The sequence below is a fragment of the Schistocerca americana genome, chromosome 2 (genome assembly GCF_021461395.2).
Source record: "Schistocerca americana isolate TAMUIC-IGC-003095 chromosome 2, iqSchAmer2.1, whole genome shotgun sequence".
Taxonomy (NCBI): domain Eukaryota; kingdom Metazoa; phylum Arthropoda; class Insecta; order Orthoptera; family Acrididae; genus Schistocerca; species Schistocerca americana.
In genome coordinates this window covers 445669466-445691749 of record NC_060120.1, presented here as the reverse complement: position 1 = coordinate 445691749, position 22284 = coordinate 445669466, and the positions used below count along the sequence as shown (strand labels likewise).

Sequence of the window (22284 nt, the reverse complement as noted above, 5' to 3'; positions counted from 1 at the left end):
GAAGAACGGTGTGGGAGGACAAGCCATGCCTCCATCTCACAGGGCTGGCAATCTAAGTCTGTGTTCTGTGCTTCTGGGAAATGGACATATGAATCATTGATTTCATCTGCTGTTGCGAGTCATATTCAAATCCTGTGACAGACCAAGATTGCTCACTGCATTCATTTCAATATAAGAAATTGAAACAACCAGCAAGCACAACTCAGAGTAAAGTGGAATACACAAATCATTCAGTAACAGCTAGAATGCAATTGTTAGTTGTGGTTGGCCGTTAATGTGGTAGTTCAGGCCCAACCTCCATTGTTATCTTAATCAACCATACATCAAAACACCCTCTACTTACAACTACCATGTAAAAGCATCTGCACATACCATGTGAGCAGTTAAGAATTGCGTTGATGATGTGTGTGTGTGCACGTGTAGATTTATGTGTGCAAGACAGATTTTCAGAGTTCATGATACATTTTATCTCTCATGGAGACCTGCAAAGAAGACATAAAAGCTATCTCCTGGAGACCTGCGAAGAAGACAGCTAAAGCAGCCACTTTCTCTCTCTCTCTCTCTCTCTCTCTCTCTCTCTCTCTCTCTATGTATGTATAAATCTTATACATACACTTGCTATCATGTTCTCCAGGAATATATCAAACTCTTACTGTGCATAAGAAGGATGCTGCTGTAATGTGTGTTTATTTTTGGTTTCCTGTGTGTTTTGTTTGATATAATATTTTATGAAATATATGTACTATTGACAAATTTTTCTAATAGATTCGATGCTAACAAACACACTCCAGCGGCCACTAAGATCTATCACAGCTCCCACTGGAACACTGTCATGGAATTTAGCATACCCATTAACAAATACTGTACAAATAATATACTTTTCTCCAAAACAAAAAAAGAAAATCTGATTTTTAAATTTTTGAAATTATAGAATATTTTTATCTGGAAAAATACAACATTGTTAAGAATATCATCAATTAGCACATACCTTTAAAGCTTATAAAAAACTGAATCAAACAGTACAAATTTTATGTCTAAGTCAAGTAGTTTCCGGGATAGTGGCTTTAAGGGTTAAAGAGTAACAACAATCATATAATTTTGAAATTTTAAAGATTAACAACAAGGTCCAAAAACAATTTTATTTTGGGTTTAAGTGTGGGCCTTCAAATTCGTAATAAAGAGGTGCACTGATCATGCTTTTTTCCTTGTTTCCAAGGGGGAAAAAAGCCATTTAAAATAACAATACAATGATTTTGTGACAGCTTTCATTCTGGGATGCGAACACGGGCCTTACACCACTTACTCACTGCCCTAATTAGTACGGGGTTTCCTCCTCAAGTATATCTTCAACGAATTAAAATTACTAATTTAACTGTACCTCATATGGCCTAGCTAAGGAAAGTTTTTTTTTTTTTAATATTTTTGTTAGCTGCAGTAAATTATGACTGTTGGTTACAATCTAAAGTTCATGATGTGGAAAAAGTAAAATAATTAAACAAGCCATAATAACAAGAATAAAAAGAATGGTTTTGGGCGTATTAAGTATGCTGTTTCCCCAATGTGGTCTACTCACCTTCTTTTAGTAATAATTAAAAATATTGAAAATATTTAAATCTGATTCACAATATGCATTATGTTTCTTAACACAGATCTAATGCAAACTGAAATTACTCGTTTGGCAAAGGCAATTTTAAGGAATTTGACTAATACAGATATACGAAAAAGACAAAAAGCTTAAAAAGCCCCTACGATTCAGTGAGTCAAAATTTTTTCCTAGGACATATGCAACAAATGTAATGGTTTCCAAGGGTTACTTATTCATTTATGCAAGTTATTTCTTACATTGAACTGACACAAAAATATTGTTCCACATTGTTAATCAGTATCCTCATGGTTCGGACACATAAAACTGCCCTTGTCCTCTTTCATATCCCGACACATTCCTCATGGACGTAATGACCACAAAAGAAACAAATACACATATATTTCACTGGATATTCTTTGCACACCTGAAAAACCAAGACTCATCATTGTTTGTCAGTCTGACTTTTTGACTAGTTCTCTGAACCTTGGATATTATAGGAATTTTGGCTTTATCTTTAGTCATAAATAGTGATTATTTTCAAAATGGTTCCTTTACTGTTGAAAGCAGATTTTCTCTTGGGCACTTGAACACTTTTTATTTGGTGTTGGAAGTAACTCACAAATGTGCTCTTATCAGGAACTCCAGCATCATTTGAATCAATAATGGCCTTTCCAACTGTGTTATCATCTTCCATGGGCAATATGTGTACTCAATTCAGATTCCTATTTGACACACTTTGAAGAGCCTCTGAAGATTAAGTGTCTCCTGATTTTTGCGGAGTTGGTGTTGGCAGAGGTTCCGAAGCTGCACGCTTCTGTACTTCAGAAACTGTACTAGGTAAAAGTGCAACTTTGGAGTCACATTAGAATCATATGGATACAATTCAGTAGTCTTAGACCCAGATGAGATGTTAGATATGGTCATGGATTTTTCCCAAACTTTGGCAAGTTTTTCTGAAGTGTTGGTTCGTTTATGCTCTCTCATAATGATTGTGTCTTTACATCATTACTTCTTGATCCCACTGCTGTTTGAATAAACAAAATAGCACTGAGCAGCAGGTTTATGATGGCCAAACTGGTCTACCCATTCAACAAAAGTTAATGTTATTGATTCCTTTTTTGTCATGCAGCAAAAAGAGCCTGTAGATAGACTGTCAGCAAACCATGTTTTCATGGGCTTTCCTTTGAATAAAATCATTGGAGGAATAGCGGCCAGTGGTTCCTGCTGCACTCACAGAAGAGATAATCATTACATTTTCCCCATGTTCATTGCCAATATAATATTTGACTGTTTTCTGGACATCATCTTAAATGGTTAGTTATGTCATTTTATGCCGATAAACTACTCCTCCTCCCCCCCCCCCCCCCCCCCCCATGAATTTCAGTTTTTTTATGAAAATTATATTAAAATGATGTCTAAGCCCAATTAAACACCCCTGAGTCATGTGACACCTCTGATGTCACTGCCTACCAGCTGTTCCTACTGTTGTAAAGCTCGTTCACAATGATATCTTGTTTTGGAATTTATGTCTTGGAAAATACGTAAAATGTGTATAGTACCACAATGTACAAATACTTCTACAGAAACTTCATAAAATTTGCTGTTGTGTGTTCCAAAGAAGGAGAAGATGTGTAGAATGTGGTTGCACTCATTTGTAGAGATGCAAATGAGATAGTGGCCACTATGTGTGCTTATTTCTGTGATGATCATTCTGGTGTAAGCAAACACTCCATGTAAATACACTGCTGCTTCTAGCATAACAGGTAGCTTGCTAGACTTCAAACACATTGTTTGTAAAATTGATCTTCATTTGAAGCATTTTTTTCTTCTTTTTCATTCCCAGTCTCTATGCTTAATACTACTGTGCTTATGTTTACTTTATTCATAACACAGTTATGCAAGTGCTTTAAATTACATATCATGTTAAATTTTAATACCTATTTTCATTTACTAGCTTCATTTTACAACTGATCAATTTGAGGCGAATCACATGAATGATGATACGAAACTATATCTCATACCTGGTGCAGCCCTTCACCTGAAGAATCTGAGAAACCATTTAACAATTTCTGACATTATTCTTACCACTCAAATTGATGAAGACAATAATTTGCCACTTCCAACTGTCTCCACAGAGCCGGTTGTAGAGCTGTATGATTCTGACAATGAAAAAAACTGAACACTGCTTGCAACCTACGATGAAATGTAATAAGACTAGGACATTACAATAAAATTAAGTTGTCCTGCTTAACCAATTCTAAATCATAGTGTATCAGCAGTGGTTAAGTATGCAGTGGAGCAGAAAAACTGCAATGTATAAAGGCGTTGAAGGCAAACACAATGATGCTCTGCAGTTCCCCATGAGTGTTATTGCATTCCATGAAAATCCGAAAATTGAGAAAAGCAGCACCTGCAAAATAGTTGTTCTGGCAACAACCACAACAATTAATAATCAGAATTACTTTCTGAATGAAAAAGTTTCCACTGTGTTTTATTGTGCATGCCTTCACAAGCTGCCCTGGCAAACCATTTCAGCATGGTCCAAGCAAATAATTCAGTTCCAGATCCACTCAGTTCTAAGACAATTCTGTGACTTCACAAAACTTCCATCCTAGTCACCATGCAATGCACTTTCCGTGTTTCTTATTTCTCGTACATAAAAATCTGAGTTGTTTTTCATGAGCTAAAAGACCATTAATGTATGAAATTTTGGAAGATTTTTCCACTATCAGCGTTCACAAAATTCCTTTCCACTATTACTTAAAAGTTATATCTGTATTTCCCACCACTAATTAATAAAACTGTTTGCAAGAAAAGAACAGAAAACCACTACTAACCGTGGCTAGCACTCATATAACATGCGTGGTTTCAGCTTCCTCCCAGCCTGTGATGTCACCAGAGTTTCTGCCAGTAATAGAGCATTATTGACTGTGTGACCAAGTCTTGAAATTTAATGATTTTTAAGCTTTAATTACATAAAATGATAGATATTTGTTGAGAATATTGACTGAAAATGCTATCTGAATATTATAATCATTCAGAATACAACAATCGAATCTATATTTTTAACATAGGAAAATAACCTATTACGTGTACTCTGTGTGCGATTTTCTTTGTGAGTACTCATGGTTCTTCATGTAAATTCAATCTGCAAATTTTTCCATCCATGTTAAAAAGTCATTTAGGATTTCCAAAAATATCAAATTTGGTTTTCAAAAAGATTATTAACTTTCTGGAAATGGTGTTAAACAACTACTTGGCTTAACTTCTAAGCCCTATGTGAATTAATATTGAGATTTTCTGATAGGAATTGTGGAGTTATCCTTTAAAACTTTCTTTTGCCATTTGCATTTTGCATTCTGCTTAACATCAGGAAACAGACGATTATCATAGTTTGTCTTACACACCGGTAGATACATAATCCTAAATTTTTGTTATCATGGGATAGCCCACTTCTGCTAACTTTACTATTCAATAACAGAGTTCAATATTTTGTTCTTCAGACAAAGTAAACTTTCGCCCCAACTTTGTTTTGATTTTACATCCAGATCTGACATTCCTCCAGATGTGAAAGACCAATTCTCTCTCTCTCTCTCTCTCTCTCTCTCTCTCTCTCTCTCTCTCTCTCTCTCTCTCTCTCTTTTTTAGGACATCCTAGCTCCACTGACCCTGTATCTTACTGTTTAAGCCACAACTATAAAAAAATCAATAAAAATTATCACTAAAGTGTATACTCAATATGACCTATCAATAATGTGTGTACTCAATATGGCCTACGATGCCGTGATGGATCTAAGATACAAGAAAAGCATTTCACAAATGTACAAAAATTAATGTTATTGTATTGTCAACACTGAAAACGTGATTTAAAACAGGACAGTTGCATCAAGTAACTGACACAGTACAACATCTGCAGAAAAAGTTAAATGATGAATGAGCAGCACAAGAAAATTATCTGTATAAAATAATGTTTGGACCGTAAACAATAAATGCTGGCCTGTGAAATGGCTGATAGTCACTGAGGACTGGGTGAGATGCAGAGATCATTGAAGAGCTTGCCAAATATGCATGAGCTGCCACCTATTGGATTCCGCCTCACAGTTACCAAGAAGCAGCCACTAGGTCATTTTGAGTCACAGACCATTTGGGGTACGGTTATTTATATTCTTTCATTTCCGGTGAACTATTACATCACAAGCTTGATATGTATGAATAAAATGTTATTTGTGAATGTTATAAAGATTCCACCTGGTGCAAAACAGATCCCAAGTTATTGCCTTCTCTCTCTCTCTCTCTCTCTCTCTCTCTCTCTCTCTTTTTTTTTTTTTTTTTTTTTTTTTCTTTTTTTTTTTTTTTTTCTTTTTTTTTTTTTTTTTAGGAAAAAAAAGGAAACGTAGTGACCTAAATCCCTTCACAGGAGTCACAGTATAGGGCCCAACTAGTATGCTGAAGCTCATTGAAATCAGATGGTCACAGGTTGGCCTTTTATTGCTAACCAGAGTTCTACTTAAAGTATCTGGCTACGCTGCAGAATTTTATTTATCATTCAAATCTACAATATTTTATCAAAATCCCTCCCATAAGACAGAAGGAACCAGAACTACCACAACAAGATCTGTATCTAGTGGAGGCAATTATGATCACTCAAATTAAGCTCACATATTCTACCAACTGTTAAAACATTTGCCTTCTTTATTTCACACTGCAAGTTTGAAGACAAATAACTGTGAACAATGGCATTTATCTTTTAGATTAAAATTAGAACTACTCATCTTTAGAAACTGAATTTTAATTATTTTTTGATCCCAATATGTACCACCTTATTGTTTTAGATATTTTCAGTGGTCTATGAAGAAATAAAGTGTCCTGGCCGGAGGCAGTTTGCTCTGCACTCTTGTATGTGCAAGTGCTGAATAAACCTTCGTTACGTAACGTTAGTGTTCGTCATTCATCTAATCACACCTTCTTCTACTTGACATTATTCTGGTGGAGATGCTGGGTATTGGAACTGGTGATAGCGCACATTATCGACGACACAGTGGCCCCCATCAGGCCACAACAGAGCCACCATTTATGTGGCGAGAAACCCGAGTTCGAGCCATATTCAACAGATCGCAATCTACCGGAGACAGAAGAAGAAGCGGACATTACGATGACAGCAACTGTGTGCCACCACATGAGACATCCTTCTAGGTTCTCTGGTGACGATGGCCAAGATCCAAACAAGTGGCTGAAGGTATAAGAGCGTATAGCCAAATTTAACAAATGGGATGACACCATGTGTTTGGCTAACGTATTTTTCTACTTGGAGGGCACTGCCAAGCAATGGTATGAGAACAACGAGGAGAAGTTCACAAGCTGGGAAATATTCCAGGCGTAACTGCGCAAGTATTTCGGTGACACACAACGACAGAAGTGCAAGGCTGAAGATAAATTAAAAGTGCAGGGCACTGTGTCCATGAGAAACTACACGGTCCTACATTCAAGATGTCTTGGAGCTGTGTAAAATAGTGGGTCCTAGAATGAAGGAGGAGGATAAGGTTGCACATCTCATGAAGGGTGTTGCTGAGGACATGTATCAAGCTCTACTCCCGAAGGAGGTTTCGACAGCAGAAAACTACATAAAATGGTGCCAGTATATCGAGACAATGCATCAAAATAGAATTAGATGCAAGAAGTTTGAACGGCGTCCAAACATTGTATTGATGGAGGAAGCAACTGATTTTGTAAGTGTTCTTTGTCAGATAGTGAGAGAGGAAGTTCAGAAGGCACTTCGACTGCATGGCGAGCAAAAAACCGAGATGCTTCAAGAGGTCATATGGGATGAAGTGGAACAGACATTGAATCCAATCTCTCGTCCTTCATTTCCCTTCAAAACGGTAAAAAAGTCGAGACCCAGGCAAAGTTACGTTCCTACAATGCTGAATGAGGAACCTGTTTGGGCACCAAGGAAGACTGATGTCTGGAGGACCCAGGATAACCAACCAGTATGTTTCCACTGCAGACCACCGGGACACGTGGTGTGTTATTGTCGAGAAAGGTGGCGGATGTTTGATAAGGCCTGCGCCAGAAGACAGCAGATCGATCTTAGCCAATGCCAACTCTGGTACGACGAAGATGAAGAAAAAGATGTGGGTGCAGGTTACCATCACCGAAAGCTAGTCGCTGGAGAGGACGCTCCAGCCGATCACCCAGCCACAGCAACCTGGAAAACTAAAGGGTGTGACCTTCCTTGTAGGTGAGGCCGCTGAAGAGAAAAATCCTCCGCCGTCAATCACTACAAAAACGATAGGAAACTACGTCGATATCCTCATGGATGGTCGACCAGCCCAAGCTCTTGTGGTCTCTGGAGCATCATATTCAGTCACTTCAAGTACCATTGCCAGTTGCAGAAAACCCTATTCGTCGATAGCAAAACATCTCTGCTGAAGGTGGCTAATGGGAAATATGTAAAACCTACAGGAAGATGTAGCATTCGTATGGGTATAAGTGGCCATACACAGCCCTTAGAATTCATCATCTTACAAGAAAATAGTCATGACGTCGTTCTCGGATGGGACTTTTTGAAAGCTTCTAAGGCAATTATCGATTGTGGTCACTCTAAGATTATGCAAGACGAGATGAGATGCTGTGGACAGGAAGATGCACTGCGTGTGCTGGATGAAGTGATCATTCCTGCAGTCAGTGCTAGAAAGATAACTGTCACATGTCATGCCACGCATCAACCCATGGATCTTGTAGAGGAATGTAAGAGAAGCATACCACTGAAGAATAACTTGGTCATCCCCGCCTCTGTTGTCTCGTTTAAGAACGGATTTGGTGAATTGTGGATCACTAACTATTGCTGAGAACTGCAGATTCTTCCAAGACACATGTGTAGCAAACGCTGAGCCGTTAACTGAAGAACAGCTGAGCATCATAGAAACCTCCCATGCCATGTCTGTGGGCAAAATTAGCGCTACCACTACGAGACAGGATCTACTAGCTCAACTACACCAGATCTCACTAAGGAACAACAGCAGAAGCTACTTGCCATTCCTCAAGAGTTCTCTGAATGCTTCAATCCAAGGTGAAGAGCAAATTAGACAAATTGATGGTGAAGCACCGGATTAGCACTGGAGACCATCAACCAATAAGCCAGAGAGCATACCATGTGTCAGCAATGGAACGTCAAATAATTCGTGATGAGGTAGAGAAAATTATGAAGAATAACATTATTCAGCCTTTGCAGAGCCTATGGTCGTCACCAGTGGTTCTTATCAGGAAGAAGGATGGCAGCTGGTGATTTTGTGTTGATTACAGGAAGCTTAAAGATAACTAAAAAGGACATTTACCCTCTTCTATGAATTGATGATGCACTAGATTGTCTGAAGGGGGATAAGTTTCCCTCAACCACGGACATGTACTTGGGATACTGGCAAATCAAAGTAGATGAGGCTGATCGTGAGAAAACTGTATTCATCACCCCTGAGGACCTGGATGAGTTTAAGATAATGCCGTTCGGTTTGTGTAATGCACCAGCAACTTTTGAACGGATGATGGATAATCTTCTAAGCCACCTGAAGTGGACGATGTGTCTTTGTATTTAGATGACATTATAGTGTTCTTAGAGAAATTTGATGAACATATAAAAGAGACTGAGGGCTATTCTTAAGTGTCTCCAACAAGGCGGACTGAAACTTAATCCAAGATAGTGTCTCTTAGAAGCAAAAGAAATCAAAATACTTCGACACATTGTGTCAAACGAAGGCGTGAGTCCAGACCCAGAAAAGGTGAGATCAATACCAGAATTTCCTATTCCTAAAAGTACTAGAGATGTGAGAAGCTTCCTCGATTTGTGTTCTTATTACTGTCGTTTTATCAAAGACTTATCAAAGCCAGGCCACTCCAAGAGTTGTTAAAAGCCAATGCTAAATTTATCTGCGGTGGTGCTCAACAAGATTCTTTTGATGTGATGCGAAAAGCTCTGATAAATGACCCTGTACTTGGTCTGTATGATGAGAGAGCACCTACAGAACTACACACAGATGCCATTGGGTATGGGATCGGTGCTGTTCTGGTGCAAATTTCGGATGGATTAGAGAAGGTTATAGCCTATGCTTCTAGGACACTTACAAAAGCTGAGAGAAACTACTCAACTACAGAAAGAGAATGTCTTGCTGTGATCTGGGCCATATGCAAATTTTGACAGTATCTCTATGGAAGGCCATTCACAGTTGTTACAGACCATCACTCACTTTGTTGGTTGACAGGTCTTAAGGATCCAACAGGATGACTCGCCAGGTGGGCATTATGTCTTCAAGAGTATGACGTTACCATAGTGTACAAAAGTGGAAGAAAACACCAAGATGCCGACTGTCTCTCAAGAAACTCTTTGCAAGACCATCAAGACTTTGATGAAGATAGTGACTGTCTCGCTGCACTCCAGGATCTCTCTGCTGAGCAGGAGGAGGACACCAAGATATTTCAAATTATGCTTGCCTTAAATCGGTCAGAGGATGTGAAAGGACAAATTAAGGTAGTTAATGGATTACTTTGCAAGAAAAGCTTTGATCCATTTGGAAAGAGGTGGCTACCAGCGATTCCTAAACACATGCGCTTGGATGTTATACAGAAATTCCATGATACACCTGAGGCCGGACATTTAGGATTTATTAAGACCTACGATAGAATCTGCAAGAGATTTTTCTGGCCAGATTTATTTAGGAGTGTCCATCACTATGTGTCGCACTGTACAGAGTGCCAGGAGAAAGGCAGTTCCTCAGAACCACCTGGCCGACTCATGCAAATTCCACCAACCGAAACGCCTTTCCAGTATGTTGGGATTGACCTTCTCGGATGATTTCCAACGTCTGCTAGTGGCAATAGATGGATTATTGTTTGCACTGATTATCTGACACGCTGTGCCATTACAAAAGCTGTGAAAACTGCCAACACATTCGAGATAGCCAAATTCATCTTGGAAGACATTGTAGTAAAACAGGGTGCCCCAAGGTCATTAATTACGGATCAAGGGAAAGTTTTTCAATCGAATCTTGTGACAGAGATAAACCGTCAGTGCAGCATAACTCATCACATGATGACTGCCTACCATCCGCAAATTAACAGGCTTACTGAATGCCGTAATACGACCTTTGCCGACAAGCTATCAATGTTCATCAATGTCGAGCAGAGCAACTGGGATGAGGTGCTACCTTTTGTGACATTTGCTTACAATGCCGCCACACAAGACACCACAGGATTTACGTCACTTTACCTGGTGCATGGGCATGAGGCGACTACAACGATGGACACTGTTTCCATTACACCCTGATGACATGGACGACGACTACATCAGCCAGGTGTTAACCAGAGATGAGGAAGCTCAGCTGTTAGATCAAGTCTGCACACTGCAGGCTCAAGAAAACGATTGTAGAAGGTATGAAGCGAGACATTGCCCTGTTGTCTACCAGCCTGGTGACCTCGTCTGGCTGGATCTTCAGTCCTGTTCGGAAGGTTGGTCTCTCTGAGAAGCTCCTCAGGCGCTACTTTGGACCTTATAAGGTTGTAAGACAGTTGTCTGATGTTACTTATGAAGTTGAAGATTTCGACCCCGATGCAAGATGACGAAAGATCAGAGATACGGTTCACATCCTTCAAATCAAGCCCTACAAGGATCCTGCCACCCAGCGTAAATTCAAAGCTCAGGCAACAAGCTGAAAGGTGACAAAGAGTGCAGCAGCAAAAGAAGTTCTATGAAGATCACTGCCAGGTCGAGCAACAGTCATTTGGAGTCTGAGTATGCAGGACCGATGACTCGTTCCCGGACTAGGATGACGTAACATCAAGATGCTGTTCTCTTAAGGAGGGAGCAATGTCGCAGAAGAATCTGAGTAGCAGCATGGTGTAGTGGTTATGATATTAAACTGCTGAATGGAAGGTCGTGAGTTCAAAACTCACCTGGACTGTACTATTTTAATTTCTATATTCGGTTCGAGTACATTCTAGAACTGTCTACAAGTGTCAAGACTCATTTACTGGAGTGTTCTGTAGCTGTGAATATAATGTATGTGTTCTAGCCAGAGGCAGTTCACTCCATGCTCTTGTAAGTGAAAGTGCTGAATAAACCTTCGTTAAGTGACGTTAGTGTTTATCATTCATCTAATCACACCTTCTTCTGCGTGACAATATAGTTACTGAAAAGAGGTAGCAGCCCTGTCAGTAGTTGCATGGGTAAAGGTCTGGATGACTGACTGATCTGGCACTGTAACATTAGCCACAAATGCCCTTGCTATGCACTGCCGATAACTGAAAATGAGAAACTACAGCCATTCTATTTATTGAGGACATGCAGCTCTATTGTACGGCTTAATGATGGCATCCTCTTGCCTCTGGGCAGGGACTACTCAGGAGGATGTTGTCATTTGCAAAACCAAATCTGGTGATCTACAGCTCAGAGCACATAACATTAGACTGATTAATCAGGTGAGTAGATAATTTCAAAAGGAGGAGAACAGGAAGATTAGAGTTTAACATACCGTCAACACTGCGGTCATTTGAGGTGGAGCACGAACTCCGATTACGAAAGGATGGGAAAGGAAATTGGCAGTGCCCTTCTGAAAAGGGTCCATCCCGACATTGACTGGAGTGATTTAGGGAACAATGGAAAACCTAAATCTGGATGGAGATTTGAACTGTTATCCTTCCTATTGCCAGACCAGTGTGCTACATAAATATAAAAAGAGAAATAGACAGGTTATACTTAGAGGATTAGTAAAGCATATTGGCAGAAATAAAGGAGCTTTGGGCCAGGGGTTATCAAGACAAAATCAAGTGTGGGTATGGGAAATTAGAAAATGAAAGCAAAAAAAAAAAAAAAATAATAATAATAATAATAATAATAGTAATACTTAGTATTATTTCATGTCATGTGCTGTAGAGATCCCAGTTCTATCATCTCCAGTTTTGTTGAAATTTTTACAGAATGTGCCACAGCGATCTGCATAAACTTTGTCAAGTTTCAGCTCCATTGGTGTTGGTACTAGCGTAATTTTCACAAGGACCATTGAACTGGGAACTGTCACGGGGAAAAAACCTCAAATTTAGCAAGCCACTGTTCCTGATGTAGAGAACCTAAGAGCCTCTAACTTGCCATCCTGATGTAGCCTTTGATACACCCCTGTAATAGGCCTAGAAGCAAGACCTGCCCCATATATACTACTACCACCATCTACTCCAGTCCAGTCACTAACATCACCTATCCCATCAAAGGCAGGGCTTTGTTTCACATTGAGTGATACAACAACATTCATTATGCAATCTGCCTCATGGCTGAAAAAAGGCAAACCCAAGTGCTTATTCCAGGGAGAAAAATAAAAATGGACATACTGCATGGCAAAGAGTATGTCAACCAAAAAAAATGACCTTGTACCAGAAAAAAAAACAGTCAGACCACCTCCTTGTAAGTGAAGACATGATCAGAAAAATGTTGTTCAGTCTCATGCTACACAATTTTGACAATGATATGTAATGATTTGGATCATGATTTCATTTTTTGGATGCAAGAAATAATGTATTGAATGACAAACTGGATGAACAAAATTGAATTTTGAAAGCTTTCACACAAAATTTGCAACCAAGAACGAACAAGATGCCTACCTCCAGGGTCTCGTGGATCCACAACCAATTTCACAGGGAAGATGAACCAGCTCATATTGCGAGATGACTGAAGTAGAGCTATATTTGAATGCAGTTTTATCTATTTTTGCCACCTTCAACAAAAAAAGTTTGACATTTGGGGATTCTTTGCTTGTAAGGGGAATTCCCCCCCCCCCCCCCCCCCCCCCCCCTCAATAAATGAGGAAATCTTGTCAGTTTGACATTACCTGCTGAAACAAAAGTGAAAATTCATCTGCACATTGCTAGTTTTGTCACACACACACACACACACACACACACACACACACACACACACACACACTACAGTGGGGAAAATCCAATTTTTGTTTTTTGTTTTTTTGAATGCTGAACTAAGCGTAAAAAGAGTGTTTGGCTTGTTCCAAACACTTCATCCAGAAGTGAAAGGAGTTTGCAAACTTTTGTTTAGAGAGTTATGAAGTAGATCTACAGATTTGAGCAAAATTCCAGGTATTCGTTAATGCTGTAAAAGCTGATGTTTATTAGTAGTTTTTTAGTTCTTTTTTGAATGTATTACTGTTTTGTATTTTTTATGCTATCTGGAAATGCACTGTACAGAATTTTTGGTTTGTAAACAGCACTGTCCTGATATATTGATTTTCTGTGCACATCCCTGTAATAGTAATCCCTGTTCCTTGTTTGATAATGGTGGATCTCACTATTCAAAGGTGAAACTTGATGTTTTTTAATGAAGCATATGCTTTCAAATATAAATATAGATAGTAAAGTCATGATTTTTAATTACTTACAGATACCACTACATGGTGCTCTGTAAGCAACATCACTTATTACTCTGACAGCTTTCTTTTGGAGCTTAAAACACTGTTGCAAGAGAGGTATTTCCCAAGAACACTATTCCATACTTCAGTAGACTATGTACGTATACGTAATAAACACTTAACACTGTTCTGATATTGCAGCAATCTTTAAGCACTCTTAATATGTAACAGTAGTTGCTTAATTTTTTGTTAAGCGTTTCTATAAGTTTTTCCCATCTTAGACACTCATCCACCCATAATCATAAAAAAATTTTGCGATTCTTTTGCTGAATATGGCTAGTTGATAAAGTGAACTTTACACTGGCCCTATTTTTGTTCCTTATATGGTTGAAGTTCATCCATACAGTTTTCTTGTCATTGGCAACTAGACAGTTATCTTTAAACCATTTTACTGCCACTTCTACTGTTCTGTCGATTTTTTGCTGCATCTTGTAATCATTCTTCCCTTTTATAATGAAGCTGGTATAATCAGCAAATAATATGGTATCAGCTGTTGAAAACTGTTGAGGTAGGTCATTAATAAAAATCAAGGATAACAATGGTCCCAATACCGAGCCCTGGGGCACCCCATAGTTAACTTTTTTATGTTCAGAATGGTACACATTTCCATCCTGAGTAATTTGTACTCCTTGTTTCCTTTCAGTTAAATATGACTTGAACCACTCAAAGGAAATACCACGGACACCATGATTATACAGTTTTAACAGGAGTAGGCTATGATTTATATGATTGAAACCTTTGGAAAGGTCCAAAAACAACCCAAAGATCAGTTCCTTGTCCTCAATAGCTTTGTACACAAGTTTTAGGAAATTGAAGAGAGCTGTTTGTGTAGATTTGCCTTTTCTGAAACCATTCTGTGCATTCACAAGAATTTTATTTTTGTTTAGGAAGTCTAGCAATCTGTCATACATTATTCTTTCAATTATGTTTGAAAATACAGATAATAATGATGGAGGTCTGAAATTTTTAATGTCAAACTTGTCACTACTTTTATAAATTGGTATTACTGTTGACTGCTTAAGTTTACTTGGAAACACATCAGTTTCAAAGGAGTCACTGAATATGTCCACAAGCTGAGAGACAACATTGTCGATACTATATTTAATAATTTTGTCAGGGATACCATCAAATCTGCAGGTCGTTTTACTCTTTAGCTTGCCGATAGCCAACTGCACTTCTCTGAGTGTTACGGGATATAGGTACATTGTTCTTTCATTTATTGGAGTTGTTATCTTTGTCTTTGGATTAAATTTAGTGGTGATCTGGTTTTGGGCTACATTAATATAATGATCGTTAAATTATTAGAAGTGGACCATCGACAACTTCATTTTTGTGTTTTATGATGATTTTATTACTTGCACTTTCATGTTTGCCTGTGTGATTATTAATAACTTTCCACGTAGATTTCATGTTGTTGTTACCCTTTCTGATATATGAATCATTGTGCTTCCTTTTTGCAGCAATTTTAGCTTTCCTGTGCTTTTTCCTATAACACTTGGCATATGGTTTCAAGATAGTATTTTGCTTTGCACACTTATATAGCATTCTAAGACTTTCTGACGATTCTTTGATTTCACTTGTTATCCATGAATTTAATTTCTTGCTTATTTTCATTTTCTTCAGAGACAATGAAATATCGTAGCGGTATTTATAATTTGAGAACAACTTGTTGAATTTCATATCCACAGAACTATTGCTTTCCATGTCCCAATTTACATTTTTTAATATTAGATTGAAGACCCTAATGCTGTCATTAATTTTTTCTCAATATATCTCCTGTTGTCACTTTTCTCGTGAGATTTATCAAAAGTCAATTTAACTGCTTGATGATCAGAGAAACGTGTATCAAATACCTCAAATATAAAGCCACCTTTTGATTTTTCACTGAATATTTGGTCTATATTACATTTGCTGCTGTATCTGGTGATATCTTCTACACACATGTTCATATTGTATGTTTTTATTAGATTAACAAGTTTTTGCCCTTTTTTACAGCTGTCCTTTAAATTAATATTGAAATCCCCGAGCACAATTATGTATTTTGTGCAGGCAGTTTAGATAGTTCAAAAGATTTCCCAAATTTTCAGAGAATAATTCAAAATTACCAGATGGGGACCTATATATACATGCAATTATAATTTTACTAACTCTCAGTTCACATAAACAATACTCCAAATCGTTTCAATACAGCAGACATTTTTAAGCCTAATTGCCTTTGATTTAATACCTGTTCTTACATATATACATGTTCCACCCCCCTCTGTATGTTCCCCAGCAAAAGCTGCTAGCCAACTGGAAGTCTGAAATCTCAACTGCACATTTTTGTAGTTCTTGTAGCCAGTGTTCAGTTACACACATGATAGAAATCTTCTTCAATGAGCCATTCAAAAGGACCTCTAGCTCATATAGCTTATTGGTTAAGCCCTGTACATTATGATATAGGAGAGTTAAAGAATTATTCAGTTTTATGAGAGGTATGTTTCTTGCTTGGTTACTTCTTTGAAGAGTAGACTCCAGTCTTTTCATTTCTGGCCTGATTTTCAGCTCCTGGGGGTCTTGGACTCCTTGGTTGTTTTCTTCTACAGTGGATTGGGCCATAAAAAAATCTTTCATATGTTGTTTGGATGCTAACTTCTGCCTGGTGCTTCGTCGTGATCTGTTGTTTCTAATTTCTGTTCGCTCTGGTAGGGCTTCCTCCTCAGTCTTTTTACATGGTGATATTGTCTTCTGTGCTGATCCCCTGCCATTTGTTGGTTCCACTGAAGGCAAATTTACTCTAAATTTTTTGGGTTCTTCTTCTGTTATTTTCATATACTGTGATGGTGCTGTCTTCTGTGTTGCTTCCTTGTCACTTGTTCATTCCATGGTATGCATATTTACTTTAAATTTTTGGTTTTGTCTTCTGTTATTTTCCCATATTGTAAGCATACAGTTTCGTTGAGTGACTGATCTGCCTGTTGCAATCAGTTAACAGAGATCAGTGACTCTGTGGTGGGCTGAATCATGGCTGAATAATGAAGGTTTCTGCATAGTTTTTCCTTTCCCTTCAGCACCAAATGTAGTCCATGCTTTGTATAATCAGTCCTCCTTAAAAAGAGATTTACATCCAGTACCTTAGCGTCACTGTACTGGGCAACATATTCCATCAAGAACGTGTTCATTTTGTATATTCTGTCATTCCATTCCGCCCTGTCATATCTGTATGGTACTGTGCACAGAATCACTTTAGTGTTCATAGATTTTTTGAGTACCATATTCACAGTGCATTGGTAATCCTTGATATCTGATAATACATCATTTGTTCCAGCCAGAACAATAACAAAGTCAAATTTACTGATGTCGTTTACCTTTTCTTCAATGTTATTAACAACGTATTTCAACTGTGTGTTTGGTTTAACAACGGACGTCGCAAAATATCTTGGTGGAAGTGCCTGATTTAATAAACTAGTGCAATTGACTACAAGGATTTGATGGAAAAAACTGTATGCAGTTTGGAATCAAATGATTGTATGCTGCAAAACTGTGAGGAATGTCCAGGAAAAATACAACTAGAGGCTTTTCTTCAGGATGCTTTTAAAGACTTTGACCCTGAAGAAACAATGGAATACAAGCAATGGGTACATACTGAGAGAGATACATGAGAGACATGTCAGACAACTGTTTAAGATTTCATGGAGGCACCAATTTTGAAAATTACTGGTTTAAGAAGCCATCACTTTGTGTCAAAACACCAAAGTTTATACCTTCAGCAACTAAAAAGAAATCTTATAGAAAAAGAATTAATTATATTGATGGATTTTGCTGAGACTTATTCATTTGTTGTTAAAGATGCGGTGCAAGGATTTCATTTGGAGAATAGTCGGTTCACATTACATCCACTCGTTGTCTATTTTAGTGGCAAAGAATGTCATCAGAATATTAACATTTGTATGATCAGCAACTGTCTCTGTCATGAAACCACTACTGTTCATGCCTTTCAAATAAAATTAACAGCATATTTAAAGACAAAGATTGAAACATTTATTACTTCAGTAATGGTTCATCTGATCAGTGTATGAATTTCAAAAATTTCATCAATTTATGTCTGCATGAAAAGAATTTTGGTATCTCTGCTAAATCGAATTTTTTTTTGGAACATGCCATGGTAAATCATTGGGGGAATAGCAAAAAGACTAGCAGCCGATGCTAGTCTGCAAAGGCCCTTACATAAGCAAATATTGACTCAGTAGTGTTGAAAGCGGAAAAAAAATTTTTGGTTATGGTTTGGAAGTGGGTTACGTATTTCAAATATTGACTCAATATGATTTATTCAAATTCTGTGATGTTAATATTCCAGGCATAAAGTTTTTTTATGTACCAAAAGAAGAGACTGAAAAAATTCATCCTGATAAAGAAACAAGGTTTGCCATGGGACATACAAATCTTGGAACAAGAGAAATCATCAATTTAAGCTAGTTAATTGTAATCAGAGTTTCCAGTGATGCTACAGCATTCACAGTTCATGCCTTCGACTCTTTAGTATTTTTGTTTTCCACATTTGCTGTATTGTGTAATATACTTGTTTTTATTAAATGTGTTAAATTATGTTTGAAACTGTTTTATATACAAGAATAAAAAAATTAATTATGGGACCTAATAATCAAAATATTTCACTTTGCAATCCTCTCAAAGTACTAAAATAACAACTTTTAAAACATATGCTTACTCATCAAAATACACAACCCAGAAATTAAACAATATAGTTTGGAAAGCTTAAAGCATGCTCTTTTCAGCAGTGGGAAGGAAAAAAAAGTATTGAAAAGACACAGTTGAGATACTGCCCCCCAAAAATACTCTAAAATTTGTATGTAGAAAATTTTGGCCAACTTTGGAGAAGCATATCTTTTCATCTAGGCATCCAATGATAATTAAATTTGTCCAATACATAAAAATCACAGGCAGGTATAACCCTCTGAAGTTTTTTTGCGATTGGTTCATATGAAAAGTAGCAGTGGTTGGTCAAACCTTGGCTCTCAGAATACCGCGACAAATTTTTTGGCCACTTTAGAGGCTTTCATTTTTATTTAGGTGTGGCTAAATCCCTGATTTTTGAAGTTGTCTATGTACATTAAAGCAAATGACCAAAGATTTTCTAGAACTTTTAAAGAAGCCTACCAAACTTGGCACATTTGCACCTCCGTACGTGATGCGAAGATGAGTAGTCTCTCTTTAAAAGCCCCTAAAAATTCAACCACTGAAGATATTGGACTGAAATTTGGTATACAACCATCCAAGACCATATACAACCTTCACACCAAATTTCATTAGATATGGGGATGGTCAACCCCTGATCTCCTTGATGTAGAATGACCCAAGACAGAGATTTCAAGATTATATTTTAAACTGTAAAACATTTCCAGTGGAAAATGTGTAATAGGACCATAATTTAATGATTACCAACAGCAGATCAAAACTGAAGAAACTGCAAAAAGGTAGGAAATTAAGCAGGTGGGACTCTGATAACTTGAAAGAACAAGAGACCTTAGAGAGTTTCATGGAAAGTTTTAAGCAATTATGGCTCAAACAGGAAAAAAGGAATACAGTAGAAACTCAAAGTTATACGAGCAAATCATATCATCAGTAGTTTGTCCTAGAGAATATGTCAGAGAAAAGATACAGTCAAAGAGTTAGAGTGCAGCACAGGAAAGGAAGAAGTACTGCAATGGCTTGGGCCCTATGCTTGTCATGCACGTAGTTGCAAAACAGTTGCGAGTAGGTGAAGAGGAGTTGGAAGATGTGATACTGAGAGAAAATTTTGACAGTTTGCTGAAAGATGTACATCAAAACATGGTACCTGAAAATTTGTGGTAAGGTCTTATGGGACCACACTGCTGAGGTCATCAGTCCATAAGTCACACTACTTAATCTAACTTAAACTGACCTACACTAAGGACAACACACACACCCATGCCTGAGGGAGGACTCTAACCTCTGACAACGTGACAAGATACCTCAGACCGCGCACTTACCCCGAGCGGCTCACGGTACCTGAAGTAGACGATAAATCTCTCAAAAGTAATGATATATATGATATATTTGTGGCAACATACCACAGCCAAACTGCGCTAAAGTCAAGACAAGGGCCAGCAGCAGTCACGACAGTGGTTATCTACTGCTCATACATCTTCAACACCTCAGTTTTGCGCAGCCAATGGGATGATTCTTTGTGTAACAATTGAGAGGCAAGAAGAGAGGCAATGTATTATGTATTAGTGAGTTTTGAGAGAAATATTTTGTGGTTTATGGCAATGAGTGCTATAAAGTGCACTGATTTGTGCAATTTAGTTACGTGCGGCGACAATGTCTGTTGGTGCATGTCTCGTGGATTAGTTGCAGAAACATGCAAATATATCAGTCAAATGTGGTTGTAAAATGACTCTTAAAGAATCAAAGGTTTGTGTGGATGGAATCATCTGGAAATGCAGCACAAGCCACCACTTGGAGTACACGGATGAATGGTTTTTAATTCAATAGTAGGAGAAGATAGGTGAATCAATGTTTATTAATAATATAGATGCATGTTCAATATATTAATAAACACTGAACTACCTACCTTCTCCAATATTAAATTTAAAAAAAACACTGAGCCACCCACCTTGTCCCATGATTTATGCAGATTGATTGCGCAGCAACACAGAGCAAAGAAATTTCTCACTGCCTTTTAGAATATATCATGGGTTGTGACATTGTCTCTGCTTTGCAGATACTAGCAGAGTTTGAATGGCTGTGACTCAAACAAGAAGCAATTAAATTTATAATCCTTGATTACAGCAAAGTTTCAATCTTTCTTCTGAATGTATTATTTGGAAACACGTCTTATGTCAGCTGCTCTCTCGTTGACTATTTAACGCAAACAGCTGATACACCTTTTGTTCACATCATACCTCACGCAAATGCTGATAACATTCCTGCATGAAACACTTAAGTATGCTACTGGCCCTACTCTAGACTTTTACCCAAAGCTAGTGTACCTGGTATGCATGATTTATGAGGCAGGCAGATGTATGTTCACAGCACTTTTAGATATAGAGAAAGCTTTTGACAATGTTGAGGGCAAGGCACACTTTGAAATTCTTAACATAGCACAGAAAGAATTGCAGGGAGCAAAATGTGGGTTTCCCACATTTTTCCCAGATTACTAAGGCGAATGCTTGAAATGTACCACTGGAAGCATCATGGTCGACTTCCTGTCTTATGCTTGCCTAATACAATCCCTGTTTGTATGTGTTTTACATATATGTAAATAATATATCTGTGATATAGCTGACAAGTCCTACACACTTGTGTTCAGTATACTTGGTTATCAGATACCACCTGTCTGCTTTGACCCATGACGTAGTTGCGCTGTGGCGCCATGTATTGTGTGATGCCGTTGAGCTGCCTTGTGTTTGATAAAACAGAATAAATCGTAATATTTAAACTGTACTCTTAAGTGCCTGCATATCACTGACTCAGTGGATCATTTTTTTTAGTTAAATCACTGGAGAAGGTGGGTGGCTCAATGTTTATTACTATGTTAAACATATGGCTCATTTAATAACAAACACTGATCCACCTACCTTCTCCTATGATTTCATTAAAAAACAATGCTTTGTCTACATTCTCCTATGATTTAGTTAAAAAAAGAACATTTACCATTTATGAGGTATTGAAAACTATTTACTCATAGGTTCTACCATCTTGTTCTATGTGATTTATCATTCAACATTTTCACGTCTCAGAATTCACCCCAGACAGGGCGAACTGCAACATGCAATGGAAAAGCCACTTTTACTCTCGTGTGGGGTTATATAAATGAACAAGAGATTGGGATACCAGCTTTTGTAGTTGTGTGTGTGTGTGTGCGTGCGTGCATGGGGGGAGTTGATTATTGGTGTCTTATTCTAGGTTTGAGCTACAGAGGTGAACCTTTGTAGTTGTGGGAAGGGTTTATTGGCATCTTGGTCTAGGGTTGGGCTATATAGGAAAACATTGGGATATCATGATCTTATGATGCGTTTTGTTGGGTTTTATTTTCTGGCAGACTTGAGTGATTCTTCCCCCCCCCCCCCCCCCCAACCCCAATTATTGAATTTTAGTTTGACCCTGCCCAAAACCCTCTTTTTCCCCGTAGTTGTCCTAATTTCATTGAGTTAAGTCAGTATACTGGTATTTGTGTTTTTGCAGGTGTTATGCTAGATATTTTGGTAGCTGTGTTGGAAACCC

The 22284-nt window shown here is 37.9% G+C and overlaps 1 protein-coding gene across 1 annotated transcript in view; it reads right to left on the bottom strand.

Annotated features, from left to right (window-relative positions):
• Nucleotides 1-22284, bottom strand: part of LOC124595916 (N-acylneuraminate cytidylyltransferase) — a 52924-nt gene that overhangs the window by 26455 nt on the left and 4185 nt on the right. The window lies entirely within an intron of this gene.